Raw genomic sequence first — 7880 nt, forward strand, 5'->3', positions numbered from 1 at the left:
TTTCAGAGTTTCAGAAACAAGCTTATTTGCATTGTTCTATTATGTGGAGATTGAAAACTATATAAAATTGATGATTTATGTACAAAACCATAAGCATTAATTTTACAAAATAAGGCCAAAATGAGTCAACTTGATAATAGTTTCATCTAGCTTAGTGAAATGTTTCAATAGTACTTATTTTTGAAAGAAAGTAGGCTAATGGCCAGGATATAAAAATGCAAGGGTATTTATCTAGTTTACTAGGTATGTATGTAGATTTACTAGGTATGTATATTGTATTATTTAATCATGATTCTTATTCCTCATGCCATGGTTTAATATGGAAAAAAGATATTTTTCCACTGACTTTTGCCTTGGCCAGGTAATTTTTTTTCCACCAGTAGAAGGCGGATAGAACAGAGTTCGCCAGTACCAAACAGAGGTTTTCAGAGACACTGTGTGTTTTCTTTCACCACTCCAGTTTTTCTGTCTTCTACTATGAGAACATGTCTTATATAAGATATACTCCTTCATCCTGGTTCTCAAAGCAAGGAGACATGTGAAGCAGTAGTTCACCCAACTTGCATCCTACATCCAAGTCTAGCAGAGAAGCCCCATAGAGCTCTGGAGAGGAGTCATGACAAATTGTTAAACCCGAAAGCAAGATAGAAATGCAAGGCATTGTAAATGTCAGTGTTGTCAGCTGAATCTTATGCATGATTATAACAAAACCTAACTAATACAGAAATTGATACCAGATGTAGAATGCTGCCACAACAAAACATAAGTTATGTGGCACTGACATAACAGGTACATGGTGGTTAGCCATTAGGCTATTATTACAGACAACTTTCAACCCATGTAAAACAATGGAATTAAATTTGACAAAACTGCATCCTGAAATAACTTGGGGTAGAAATGTTCCTAATGAATTTCTGAATGAGGGCACAGAAGTCCCTTGAGCTGACGTGATGCATGCAGGTTCTGAGCAGAAACCTTAAGAGGCATCACATGTTTCTGTTTACCCCTCTTGCACTCTTCCCTCTTTCAGGAAAACCCCATGTCCCACATGAGAGGTACTCCCTTAGTTTGTGTCCCACAGTGAGGAGGCATGTGGAACAGACTTAATCCTAATACTCACCCTGTGGCCAATCTCAGCAGAATCTAGCAGAGGTAATCTCAGCAAATCCCAGTAAATATATCTAAGTAAAGAAGCAGTCAAAAAATGCATAGCTCTAATGTGCAATTAACAAATGAAAGTTGCCGTAACCCACTGGGTTTCAAGCTTATTAATCACTATCACAGCAAAACCTGATGAATTATATAAAATGCCATCCCTAGTTTACTTCTTCGTCATTATTAGCTTTGTGAACTTAAAGAAAAATGAACAACGTAAGAGTTGTGAGTTTCAATTTTATTCAGGGTCTTGCTGAGGACTGTAGCCAGGGAGACAGCCTCTCAGTAGCTCTGAGAGAACTGCTCTGAAAAGGCAGGGGAGAGGACCGTTGATGTATGGTTTCCGGCTGAGGAATACGTGCATCCAAGCATACGTTCTTAGTAAAAGATTACCACTGGTCACAAAGAACAGGTATCTCAAGTTAATGATTTTTAGTAATTTTCTGTGTAAGGGAAGATGCAAGTATGTGGGTTCATTAAAACTCTTCCCGAGATACACATCTAACTATTTGTGGGGCCTGTTTTTCTAAAGCACAGAATGCCTCATCCTGTTTGTCATCCTGAATTCCTTTGATGGTGCACTGCGGGTCAGCAACTGCACAGGTTACAACTCAGTCCTTCTTCCTTGCTTACCCCTTAGTCATCACTTTTACTTTATTTTGACCATTTTTTCTTAGAAAGTACATTGTTTCCTGACAGTATTTACTGTTACACAAAAACAACCGCACATATTTTTTATGGGCAATGCCATTCAACAGAAATAGAAGTTATTTGCAAATAGGGATGAATTCTACTTTATATGCATCCATTATAGTTCTTAATTGTTTCTTGGTTGAATCTAAAATTTTTGTTAAAGTAGAATCTCAAGTGATCTTCAGTGTGCATTAAGTACTCTTGGGTGTTCTAATTGTATGTTTAAATTTTTTTAATAATTTCATGGATAAATTTAAATACTCAATCTTTCCAGTTACCTTCTCAAAAAAATCAGAAACCTGATTTTGTTTACAAAGTTATCATAAATAGAAAATAATACACAAGAAAAGCTGAGAAACATGTTATAGTGTAGAGATTTTTTATCTAAACCTAATTAGATATCCTAGAATATTAAGTAACTTTAGTAAAATCTGTGCAATGAGTAATTTACTTGAAATAATCTAAAAGGTAACCTATATATAAGAAAACAGTTTGGCTTTTTGTTTCTTTGACAAACAATTTAACCTTTACCATTCTTGGTTAGACTGGAAATCTTTGAATGACCTCATGATCATTTTTGGCCACAAGGAAATACAGTGTATTATACATTGTGTATAAGAGAATAGATCTACTGTACCACTTTGTAAAGAATCAGAGCACTGCCTCATGCAGTCTTGGACCATAGCAGTACACATAAATCCAGAAAAAAAACTGAGGTTTACCTTCAACTCAAAACCTACCACCATTATAGAAATTTTATTACACAGATATGACATGACAGATATAATCAGATAATTAAAATTTCACTTTCACTGCCAAAAATGTATTAATTTTGTTACTAAAATATTTTGAAAACAATTTTTTTTACTTTTCTTCAATAATTTTTTTAAATTTATGAAATGATTGTACTTGTAATCCATTTAAATGTTTATCCTATTATAATTTTGTCTTTATATTGCTGCCCTATATCTTAGAGTCTTTTTTTTTTTTTTGCGGTGTCGGGCCTCTCACAGTTGTGGCCTCTCCCGTTGCAGAGCATGGGCTCCAGACGCGCAGGCTCAGCGGCCATGCTCACGGGCCCAGCTGCTCCGTGGCAGGTGGGATCCTCCCGGACTGGGGCACCCATGTCCCCTGCATCGGCAGGCGGACTCTCAACCACTGCACCACCAGGGAAGCCCTAGAGTCTTGATATAGATAAATAAATCTTTTTTATTTAAGTACTCTTTCACCTAATAGATTTATGTGTCTGGGATATCACTTTAGATTCTTGTGAGGAAAAAAATTAGTTGCTGGTTTCAATTAGTGGTTGAGCCAATTAAAAAAAAATTCTGCTAAATTAGCTGGTGTTTGAATTGCATATATTCTAATATTCTCATTAAAGGCATACATCAATAATTTACCTAGGGGTAATATTTTAGCAGGCAGTGTTTAAAAGAGTTTAATGAATTACAAAATCATTCACAGATCATTCCTCATCTATAAAAGATTCCTTCAATATTTTTTTGCCTGATTTCAGATTTTAGTAATTACAAGGTTTTAAAACCTATCAGCCATATGCCTCAGTATCTTTCCAAACAAAATATCGTATACTGTCACACTTTTCATGATGCTTAAAAAGGTAAATGTTTCAAAAATGAATGTTCTTAGCAGCTATTTTGCAGTATTTTAATCTAAATTTCAGGCTACAAAAAATATTGGTAGTAAGGAGATGAAAATATAATAATAGTTCAACTCTTTCTTGTAAAATGATTTCTAAATAACTTATGTATCCGTTCTGAGTAACCTGGTTTTCCTGTAGGTGGTTTTGTTCCTGTGTCATCTTTATATTGGATCAATTCAGTAACTCTTCCACTCAGAATATTAGATTTAAATCTCCATCTATTATCACTTGTGCAAAGTGAAAGAAATTCATTTTTGTCTCTATTGCTTCATTTAAATGTGGACAGTAATATCACTCATTTAGTTACTATGAGTAAAATTACTTATACCCAGGAGAGTATGTAGTATATAATAAGTATCATGTAAATGTTTGTGCATTTCCATTTCACTGGGAAATTCTCATTTCACCCCTATGTGATCACCAACATTGTTTCCAGAAGTCTTATTAGTAAAAATAATTTTATCTTCATACTTAGCACTGCCTATGAAGAGTAGACAAAATATTCTGATGCTCCATTGTACAAAGCAGACCAGTATATATTTGTATACATATAGGTTACAATTCTCAACATGTATGTATGCAGTTGTATTCTTAGAGAAATGTATATGGATGTGTATGTGGGTGTGTGTGTATGGGTATGTGTGTGTGTGTGTGCGTTTATCAACATATTGTGAAAGAGGGAAAAGGATATGCTTTTTAATAGATAAGACAGGCTCTGTTAGAGTACAAATGATAAACAGCAGTAATAATGTGTAGCTTTGATTCATTTTTGAAACGACTTTCCTTCCCAAATGTAAGTGAACAAAATCAAAAATTTTAATTTGTCTATAATTAAAGTTCTGGTTCTTAACAAACGCCCATTTATTGAGCTACAACAATAAAAACGAGTACCGACACTTTTAGGCCCTGAATCTTTCCTCTGCCCATTGTTTGCCGTGAACCCTGGCTCTGCAGTTGCGGAAACTCCCCTTTATCCACTGTTCTCCTTGACCATATCTGAAGTGAAGAGTTTGGAGCATGCCATCCTCAGGACTGTACTGCCTTTAAAGCTTACTGCTCATGTAAGACTAGGGGGTCGCAATGATTCCAAAAGTCAAAGGTGTTTTTAGTTCAGCCTTATGGTTTCTTTACTAATAAGATTCCTTCACACATTGACTAGGCATTGCATTCACTGCTAACCACACCCAAAGTTCCTTCTTAATTCATAGGTCTCAAATCTGCATTATTTTTCTGCCACTTTGCTCTCATGTATCCCACCTCAACTTGGTCCTTAAGGTGGTCTCTGCTCCTTCCTCCCGCCCCCCCCACACCCCCTTTCTTTCTTACACATTGTTCATCTAAGATATTTTACCAAAACTTTGGTTCCCATATCCCATTGTTTGGAGTTAGAACCAGTGGCTTTTCAACCTGGAAGACCCTTTTATCCCTTCATCTCTGACCATAAACTAGCCGGTTTGTTCATGTGTTAACCTATCCCTTACAACGTGTTTTTTAAATCCATCCCATAGAAGCCAACACACCCTAACAAGGTTTTTATGTTCTAAGTCCCGCTTTCTAGACGCTTCCCCTCAAGCAGCTGACGCAGCAAATACATGTGTTTTTCTTTATTACTGCAGGTGATGACTTAGTAAGTCTTTTGCAGTTACAAACATGGATTGCCATTTTTTCTATCTCCAGTATTAGTTTCCTCACTTCTGCCATCCAATGGCTAAGTCGATGCCACATATTTTTGGGTTTTGCTAAGGCAGAACCCTACTTCAAAAAGTCACTTTCTATATTAGTTAGGAAACTAACTTTCTATATTAGTTAGGAACTGTATTTAATAACGAGAAAGAAAAACTATTCATCAAATAACCTTTATCCTAGAATTTTAATGACATCAAAAAGAATGTTCAAGAAACCAGTTACTTTATGGTAAATGTGTAGAAAACTCAAAATATGAAGTCTGCTTGAGAAGTAATAATAATGAAATACAATGAAGGTGACATCCCCCCCCCCGCAAAAAAAGAAAAATACAGTACAGTATAAACCATCTCTTAAAATACTTCCACTGCATTTTTAAAAATTGTGAATTAGGGGTTATGTTTACCTAACTAATCTTCCTCCATATATCAAGGAAACAGGAAAAAAAAAAAAAGCCTTCAAATAGAACCAAGAGATCATTTCTTTACTGCTGAGCCAACATCTTCATATACAATCCTGACTTTTTAGATGAATAAAAAAATAACAAGTTGTTTAGAAATGGCTAATGATACCTTTCCCTCCGAATCAAATAAGGATAAAAACATTAGCTATAGAACAGAAGTTGTATATGTAACAAGGGATTAATTAAAGACACCCACAGCATTTTATTCAAGGGTGGAGAGAGAGGCAAGTTTGAGTGAGGATTTCCTAAATATAAACAGAGGGGAAAAAGGAAATTATTTTGTTAAAGAAATGAGCTTCAAGAAATTGATTTCTTCTAATGATAATAGATAGAAATGTTCTCAGGAAAGCAAGTTCAAAAGGTAAATGAGTACAGGAAATCTCAGTGCCACTTTCAGAAATTATTCCAGCTGTATTTTCTACATGTATGTAGAGAATAGGAAAAAGAACAAAAATAAACCATCTAAACTCAGAGCTACATAATAATGTGAAATTTAAATCTGCTAACATGGAAATAGAAGAACAGTCAGGATAAAGGGACTGTTCTTCTAAGATATACTTCTACAATACAAAATAGAGGGACATCTTTAAGATATACTTTACATTTATGAAGAGAGAAAATAAAGCATCAATACTTTATGTGGCAGTAAATGGAATAGATGAGATACTAATGATAGTAATTAATGTGTAGAATTCTTTTTAATGTTTTATTTATATATTTTATCTATTTTTCCATTGGTAACAGTAATACCTGCGATATGGAAAAACTAAACCTCTACCTTAACCCTGCCCCTGGCTTCTCATCATCCTTTCAGAGGCAGCCACTGTTGTCAGTCCTTGTTCGTGCTTTCAAAGATAGTCTCAAAGATATTTTAGGTATATATAAGCATATATGCATATACAGTTATCCACATATGCATATTTAATTAGAAATATATATATCTTGAAATTTTTATATAAGTAGGTATGTAGCTTCTGTATTCTTTTTAATAGCTACATATGTAGGCATATATATGCACACCTGTGTGTAGCTGTACTATAATTAGTTACTGTTAGCCTTATAATAATACAAATCAAATAATACAATTGCTATGTCAGAGGACATGTGAAATCTTAATTTTAATAAATATTTCTAACTGTCTTAGAACTCCAAAATATCAAAGTACAACAGTGCCTGTTGTCTCACTTTCAGAGTATGTTATCAAAATGTGACTGTGCCTAAAGAAACTGTGAAAAATGGCATCTCATGATTTTAAAATTTATTTTATGAGTGAGATCAAATATTCATATATTTGAAAACTATTTATATTGACTTTCAGTTGAATTATCTGTCCACGTCCTTTGTGTTTTCATATTATGTTAATGGATATATCATGTTGACTTTTCAAGTGTATTTAAAAATTAAAGAACTGGGGACTTCCCTGGTGGTCCAGTGGTTGGGACTTCGCCTTCCAGTGCAGGGTGTGTGTGTTCGATCCCTGGTCGGGGAGCTAGGATCCCACATGCCTCACGGCCAAGGGACCAGGGCATAAAACAGAAGCAATATTGGAAAAAATTCAATACAGACTTAAAAAAAGAAGTGGACCATATCGAAACAGAAAATCTTTAAGAATTAGAGAACTTAGCCCTTTTTATGTGATATAAGTTGCAAATATATTCCTATTTTACCACTTGTCATTTTATGTATTTCTTCTTCATGCATATATATTTTAAATGTATTTGAAATCATCAATTTTATGATGTCTAAATATTGTGTCAGATTTATTCACTCCAATGTTATTATAAAATTATCCAATATTTTTGAAACTTTTATGTTTCAATTTCTTATGTTTAAGTTTCAGATTCATGTAGAAATTTGAAATGTATAATGTGGTAGAAAAGGATGGAACTTTGCATTTTTATGATGACAATCTGTTGTCCCAGTTGTCCCAACATCATGAATTGCATAATTTTAACCTACTGATATAATACATTAAACTCAAATGTGTATTTTTTCTAGACTTTCTAGTCTATCTATTTATTCAGCCATATAGCACTTAACATATTATAATTTCAGTATCTATTTTATTTCAAACTTTGGTAAGCCCACATAATTCTTATTTGTTTTGAAGTTTATTTACTGGCTTATGTTTTTTTTTAAGTTTCTAAATCCAAAAAATTATTTTGGGTATTTTATTAAACCCTTAAAAAATTTACATGTAAACTTAGGAAAAATTAAACTCTTTAG

The sequence above is a fragment of the Hyperoodon ampullatus genome (genome assembly GCF_949752795.1).
Source record: "Hyperoodon ampullatus genome assembly, chromosome: 9".
NCBI classification, from domain to species: Eukaryota; Metazoa; Chordata; class Mammalia; order Artiodactyla; family Ziphiidae; genus Hyperoodon; species Hyperoodon ampullatus.